Here is an 8,239-nt window from a genome sequence, read left to right as displayed (position 1 = left end):
AGTGTGTGTCTTTGCATAAGTCACTTGACTTTCATGGGCCTCCACTTCCTCCTCTGTAGGATCCAGATGATCATTCCTGCCCTGCCTACCTCACAACGTTGTGTGAGGATTAAACAACATCATGGATGATGTATCTCTTCTGTTGGTCTGAGACATCATGCTGCACACATTCAACTCTAAACAACTACAAAAAGTGCAAACAAAATGACTCTGTTGCTTTGCTGCTCAGTCCATAGGACATTAGAATCCATCATTTCTCATCCAGTGTTGAGGCCATCATGTAGAACCTGACTCTTTAGGATGGGTTTCCTGTGGTTTCCAGGAGGCCTCCTTTCCCAAAGGTGGACCTCATCTGAACTCCTCAAGCCAGCTGGGAGTAAGGCGGTGAATGCGGCTCCAACTGTTCCCCAGGTTTTGGTTGTGTATATTCAGTACATTGTTCCGACATTCTATAGCGTGATTACAAGACCTCCAAGCTCTGGCCCGACTGTCTGTGCCACCGTGAATGTTTTACACAACAACCGCTCCTCAGTGGGGACCAGCTGGGAATGAGAATGCAGGGAAGTCCACTCTGGACAGGCATGAAGTCCTCTTCCTAAACATGTACATTGTCTAATCCTCATTTGGTTATTGGACAGATTAAAGGAAAAATCAGCCTGCCATTTAGCCTTTGATGTGGAACTCTTGGATAATGTTTCCTTTGGCCATTTATGTAGCAAGGAGGAACTTGAAACCAGCATGGCCCAGGCGCCATTACTGCTGGAGCAAGAACGCCTCTGAATGGTTTCAAGGTCTTTTAGCCCTGCTTTTTTGGTTTGTTTCTCAAGAGCAGGTCCCTGTCCTCCTTCTCGTGAAACGAAATATATGTTGTTTGCCAAGCCGGCTCGAGTTGACTAATTTCGTTTACTACATGGTTTTGTTACCGACCCTCCCAAGTCAGTCCCCAACAAGGATCTTCTTGCCCCGTGTTGTCTGAACCAACAGAATGAGACTGAGTTCGGTTTAGAAGCAAAGGGAACTCTGTTCTTTGATCAGAGAAGGGAAAGGTGCGGGCTCCGACTCTAGAGTCCAAGCGCTCCCCCGACACGCCATGGGCAGGCTGGGACTGCTTTACAGGGATCCTATCAGCTGGGAGGGGGTGGGGTTCTAGGGTGGGGTGGGGCGCAGGCGCAGGCGCAGGCGCAGTTCAGGGCTCCAGATCTCAGCACCTGGGGCAGCGTCTCTACGCACAGCCCGCCTCCACCGCCGCCGCCGCCGCGGCCGCCGCCATCTTGAATTGCAGTGTTGCGCCTCGCGCTTCAGCTCACGCCCCTGAGCTGAGGTGCTGGGCGCCGCCGTTTTGCACCAGGAGCGCTGGTGTGAAGGGCCGGGTGAGAGGCCTCTGCACGCGGCCCCGTCTAAGCAAGAGCAACCAGACTAAACACCAAGAAAAAGAAAAAAGGTTAGGCTTTATTTTATTACCCAAACTCTATTTTTATTTCCTGGGAATGGTTAATGGGCTTTGCCGGTGACAAGTCCCTCCTCTGTCTTTTGTCCTGCTCTTCAGTATTTTTTTTTTTTTGCGGTACGCGGGCCCCTCACTGTTGTGGCCTCTCCCGTTGCGGAGCACAGGCTCCGGATGCGCAGGCTCAGCGGCCATGGCTCACGGGCCCAGCCGCTCCGCGCGGCATGTGGGATCCTCACGGACCGGGGCACGAACCCGTGTCCCCTGCATCGGCAGGCGGACTCTCAACCACTGCGCCACCAGGGAAGCCCTCGTGTTAGTCTTTAAATTCAGATCTCACACACTAATTCCGGAAAGGGAAGCCTGTTAGTAACATGAAGAGTTTCTCCAATGCCCAAAGGAGCAGAATCCTAAAGTGTTCCACGGCTCACCAGCTGTGTGCCCTTGGAAAATCAGTTAGCCATCCCAACCCTCAGTTTCCTGACATGGAAAATGGGGTGATAAAATTATCTACCTCACACAGTTGTTGTAAGAGTGGAACAAGAAAGTACATGTAGGGGCTTCCCTGGTGGCGCAGTGGTTGAGAGTCCGCCTGCCGATGCAGGGGACACGGGTCCGTGCCCCGGTCTGGGAAGATCCCACATGCCGCGGAGCGGCTGGGCCCGTGAGCCATGGCCGCTGAGCCTGCGCGTCCGCAGCCTGTGTTCCGCAACGGGAGAGGCCGCAGCAGTGAGAGGCCCGCGTACCACAAAAAAAGAAAGAAAGTTACATGTGAAGAGCTGAATAGTTCCCATTGTAAGAGCGCAAAAAAAAAAAAAAAAAAAAATTAGCAACTATTAAAAATGAATAAATATGTAAGTTTTCACTAGCGCTATAGTCCCAAATAAGGTGTAAATCTCACTTTCCCTTGGCCTTGGTCTAGCACATTGGGGCTTTGGGTTCTTGTGCAGAAGCCAGGCAGGAGGACACCTGTGTTAGATGGTGGGATTGGAACTAGGAATCTTGGTGAATGCTGGGAGGCTGGAAGGATAATCACCATTTAAAATCACATCGGTGCGCAGTCAGTTTTGCTGAGTCACCGAGATCTAAGGATTTCTTAACACAGAGGATATCATGGCTCCCGTTTGTTTAAAAGCACAGGTAGCAGGGTTGAGAGAGGCCAGTGTTAACCTAGAAGAGGGTTTTACCACCTTGTGCTGAATAAATGTCAGCTGTATTGACGTTATTATTTTATTATATATAGTAACAAAATAATAGAATATTATTAAATTATAATTGTTGTTGTCATTGTTCTCTAATTCAAGGAACATGGTGGCTTTTTTGCCTGGGAGGGGAATCACTTGTCTGGTTTGAATATATAAATTGAAGCCCAGCAGTGATTCTCAGGAAGGGGATGGTAACCCCTATGGAAGAGTGACAATCTGAAAGATCTCTTCCCTGAAGCTACAAAGTATGACTCTCTGCAAGTTCTTGGCCCTTTCAGAGGAGCTCAGGCCCAGATGTTGGAAACAGGAACCCTGTCCCAAGCAGGGACCTAGATCAAATCAGCTAAGCCTAAAGGGCCACGGAGAGCAAACCTGAAAAATGCCCAGAACACATTCTTCTGCTGCCTGTTTGTCTGTTTCATTCCCACAAGAAACTGTTATTCTTACAAACTGGTTACAAGGCTTACCCACAAGAAGAATCAATAACCTTAAAGAACCTAGGGAAAATAAAACCACCCTGGAAACTCAATCCCAAGGGCTGGGCTTGGGGCATGATGACCCAGGATTCTGATTTGGCTTTTTTTTTCTTTTCCTTCTCAAAGATAACAAATAAATTAATGCACAAAGCCACATCCATATTGGAAACACTTGTCTTTTTTTTTTTTTCCCCACTTAACGCTCAGAGACATCAAGGGCTTTGTAATAAGTAAGCTTGTCAGGAATTCTTTTCAGGAAACTCAACCACAGTTTTAGTCTTGTCTATTCAACACATTGTTCAGAAATGTTTTGGTAACCTTTAAAGTCCTACTCTAGGAGAGAGGTTCCCATACCCTCCAATTAAATTTTTTCCTATTTTGAAGGTCATTAAGACTTCGGAAGATATTCTTATACGTGAGTTTGAGTCACGAATCCGTGTCCTCAGCTGAAGAGGCAGGAAGGTCCATGCTTGTGAGGAAAACGTTCCACAGAGCCACCAAGTTGTGCTGTTCCAGGCCCTTCCTGGTTAGGAAGGAGAGCCGGGGGGGTGTTGGACACAGCTGCCAACTAGCGAGGGCTCACTGGTGTGTGGGGCTCCATCTGCTGTGATAGATGCCAGGGTGTGAACAGACCTAAAGCAATGAGGGTGGGGGACCTGTGCCATGGGAAGGCTATGAGAAACCCTGAAGTAGGGAGTTGGTTCTCCCACTCCGCCAAAACCTGGTAACAGGGACTCAAACAGATATTTGGATACCCACGTTCACAGTAGTGTTATTTACAGTAAAGACAGAAGCAATCCAAGTGTCCTTGAATGGGTAAACAAAATGTGCTACATACATACAATGGAATATTATTCAGCCTTTAAAAAGGAAGGACATTCTGACATGTTACAATATGGATGAACCTTAAAGACATTGTACTAAGTGAAATCAGCCAGTCACAAAAGGACAAAGATTGCGTGATTCCACGTATACGAGGTACCAGAATAGTCAAATCCATAGAGATGGAAAGTAGAATAGCAGTTGCTGGCAGTGGGGGAGGAGGAAATGTGGAGTTATTATTTAATGGGTTCAGAGTTTCAGCTGGAAAGGATGAAAAAGTTCTGGAGATGGATGGTATTGATTGCACAATTATGAATGTATTTATTGCTACTAAACTATACACTTTAAAATGGTTAAAATGGTACATTTTATGTTATGTATATTTTACCACAATTTTAAAAGCCCTGCTCATAAAAAGACTTGATAAATTCATATGCACTTGGGGTGATTATATGGCTGATAAGACTTAGAGTATTGACTCTCAGGACACTTGCATTTTAGCAGGAGAGAAGCCTTAGATCAAGGCTCCTTATCCCAGCTGGTACAGGCGGACCTAAGGGAATGAAAAATAGAGCATCTCTTCTTGCGCATTCTTTCTCAGACATATACTTGGCTTTCTTCCCTCAGCAGGAGCAGAAATCACTAGAGATCAGGCGTGTCCATGCTGTCCTGCAGCTTCCCGTGCTGGGTCTTCTCCTATTCTAATAGGCTATTTTCCATGTTTAACTTTTGTTTGGTTTCAGTTTCTTTTAGCGAATCCCAAGCTATTCCTCTTTCTCGTGATCAAGACTGAATTTGCACTGAATGGTCCCCTTTGCCACCCACCTAATCCTGAAATGGCTAAAACCATGCTACTCGTGCTCAGAGCTACAAAGTATTTAGTTACTGAGAACTCTTTTCCAAAAGGACAATTATATCTTCTAGTGCCTATGGTTGAAAGTATAGATTTAAACAGAAAAGACAGATTTAGGCAGGGATTATATAATAGAATTTTAAGCATTAAAGGGGACCTTTGAATTATTCAGTCTACTGCCCTCATTTTACAGATGTAGAAAATGAGCCAAAAAGAGAGATGACTTCCACACGGTAAACCTTTCAACCCAGGTCTTGGAACTTAAGTCTGTTGCTTTTTCTCCCCTGCCTCCTGGGATAGAATTTTAGAAAAATTGTTACACTGAATCCCCCATATTACTTTACAGAAGTGAAACGCAGTCATTGATTGCAAATGTTTCCAGAAGGGTTCATGAGTGTCTTTTAATAGAGCGCATTTGCCCATTATTACCCACTAAACACATCATCACTCAGTTTACCAGATTAGCTTGAAGGAAGGGTTTGAAGGGCAAGGGATCTGAGACAAGAAAAGTCTTTCTTGTGTAGAGAAGTAGAATTGAGAGGAGAAGATGCTGGGGGCCCTAGTGGGATTGAGGGTTAAGGGATAGCATGTTTGAAGATCTGGGCACTGGAAACCTAGATTTTACTTACTGTCTGTTTCTAAGCAGCAGTGTGACTTGGCCTCATCCTTAACCTTCTCAGAACTCAGTTTTATCTGTAAAACAGGGTCCTTCGTCAGGAGGGAAGTGTCATCCTCGAGGATAGCAGTCCTTGAATCTGGCATCAGAGGCATTTTGGAGAATTGGTTAAAAACACTGCCCCATTTCTTCTGGACTCAGGTAGGACCTGGAAATCTATATTTGTGGTTCATCTTATTTTAAATGTGAGTTATTTTAATTATTTTTGAATAATTACATGCGGTACATTCAACACTCAAAAGACAAAAAAAAAAAAAAGTATTTGTATACTGGAAAGCTTCCTTCCAATGCCCTGCTCTCATCCCCCATCCCTCTTTCCAGAAGTAGACCTGATAGCAGTTTCTTGGTATCTTTCCAAAGATGTCATCGGTGCTTTTAACATGTAGCCCAAGTGATTGTGGTACAGCTGGCTTGATTATAGGTATTTGGGGTGTCTCCTCTAGAGCTTCCCTACTGTAGATGGGGGCACTAAAGCTCACAGACATTAAAACGTCATCCTCATGGAGTGTTTGGGAACTGACAGAAGCGCTGATGTATGGTGCCCTTGAATCTGTGCTTGGCGTGTCTTAAGGCCTATGCTTGCTGTTGTCATTGCCTTGCTGAAGGCCACTGCTGTATGGGACTGATGGGCTATGGTGTGTCCAGCCCCAGATTCTCTCTCCACTCCTGAAGCTGGGAGAGCTGACTTTGCCCCTAGCATGGAACCTTGCCAGGAAGGGTCTCCTGCGCTCAGAGCTAGACACCTGGCTGGGCTTCTGAATTGCTGGATGAATGACTGGGACCCCCAGGTGCTGCCTCAGAAGGGAGCCTGGCAAGGTGAAAAAAATGCATCTCCCCAGGCCCCTGGGAAGATAAGAGCTCCACCATGGGCACTGCCTCCTTCCCTCCTCGCTTCCCTCCTCCCTTCCCTGTCTTTGGTGGCATCAAGAACTTAAATGCAGGAATTTTTTCCCAAAGTTGACTGATTTCATGTCTGAAAAATCTTCCCAGAAAAGGAGATGGAAATCCTGGAGAGTAAAGAGCCTTCGTTCCTGATATTTGAGTTAGTAATGGCCTTAAGGTTCTTCTAGCAGTGGTCCCAGCAACCCTCCATTTCCACATACTCCTGCCCTTAGCTAATAAATAACACAGTGAAGCTTCACGAGGGGTCTGTTTTTGGACAAATTATCTTTTCAACACTTGGATCAGTTTACTTCATAGCTTGGTTGTTTCCTGTTTCTCAGCATCCAATTGGCTTGCCTTGGAGCTGGCCATGAGTATGGGCTTTGTGTGTGAGCATACGAAGAATTCCTTCGCATTACTTAAAATCCAACGTTCCTCACTCTAGAGCTCCCATGGGGGCAGCCCTCTGCAGTGGGAGGGACCTCTGACTAACAGTCCAGGCACCTGGGTTCTGGTCCCGGCTGTGTACTGACGCCACACCCTTGGAGCCAGCTTCCTCCTCTGCACGTGCTGGCGCCTCTCCTCTGCGCAGTTTCTTCACATTGCGTTGTTCCACTTCAGTCTCACCACTGCCCTGAGAGGGAGGTACGTGAGTCCCGTTTCGTTGATGGCAGTGAGATTTGAGAGGAACTCAGGAGCAGCAGTATATGAACTAGAGTTCCAGGCATTGGGGTGGAGTATCAGAAGTGATGGGACCCTAACCCCCAGCCTCTGCCCAGCCACACATCTCCATCACCACATCCCCCCACTCATCTCCTCCTCCAACCCCAGCTCACGCATTTGTTATTGTTCCCACTCTGCTCGCTGACACTTACTCCCCGCCGCCACCCACCCAGAACCCATCCCCACTTCCCTTGACTTCCCCTTTCTTTCTGTCATTTGTTTATGCTTTCAGCAGGATGATTGCCCTGTGCTCGGTTTCAGGCGTATACTAGGTGCTGGGGATACCTAGCCAGTGAGAAGTGTTGGTCATCTGGAGCTCACAGTCTAATGTGCGAGACAGAGAAATAAATAAATCACTGTAATATCATAAGTGCTGTACTAGGAAGAAGAAAATTTGCAATGGGAAGGCAGCGGAAGAAAGTGGTAAACTTTGATTTGAGCAGGAGCTAGGGTGAGTTTGGGGGGACGTTATATGCAGAAGGTGACATTTTAGTTTTTTTAATACCTCCCTGCTTCCAAAAGTATTTTAGAAGGATGACTACTGGGTAGGGATCAGAGAGTGAGAACATTATGATTTACCATGTAGCCTGTTACGTAGCAGGCATTTTTTACTTGCCCAGTGGCCCATAGCTAGGAGATTCAGAGGCATATCCAAAGCCCAGAATCTTACTTAACCTCATACTGACTCTGGGACAGTAACTTCTAGGGGAAAAGAAAGTGCGGATATAAGCCACAAAAGAAAACCCAAAGTACATGGAATCAACCTCAAGGGGAAAATATCTGTCTGCCAAACAGGGATAGATTCTAAGTGTGCATAAGCAGAACAGTGAGGTGCTGGCAGAGCCTTGAAGACTGATTCAGAAAGGGAGGGGAAAGCGACCAAGAACTGAAGGCAACAAATGGAAGGGATGACTGCACACTCTTCTCTGAAATTCTAAATGGACCTTGCAGGAGGTGGATGGGGCACATTCTGGAAGAGGGGCTCTTGAAGATAAATGCAATTTCAAGGTCCACTTCTCCTTTGCTCTGTGATCTTTAGCCCCTGGTCTAGTGTACCAGGCTGGCAAGTGGACTGAAAGCTGCTCTGCTGGAATCCAGGAGGAGCAGTGAATGGTCAGGAAGAGGGAACCCACTACAGGGCAAGATCTAGTCACACAG

Source organism: Aethalodelphis obliquidens, unplaced genomic scaffold (assembly GCF_003676395.1).
Source record: "Aethalodelphis obliquidens isolate GAN/ISIS:26980383/991018 unplaced genomic scaffold, ASM367639v1 scaffold26, whole genome shotgun sequence".
Taxonomy (NCBI): domain Eukaryota; kingdom Metazoa; phylum Chordata; class Mammalia; order Artiodactyla; family Delphinidae; genus Aethalodelphis; species Aethalodelphis obliquidens.
Note: the sequence above shows the minus strand (reverse complement) of the source record.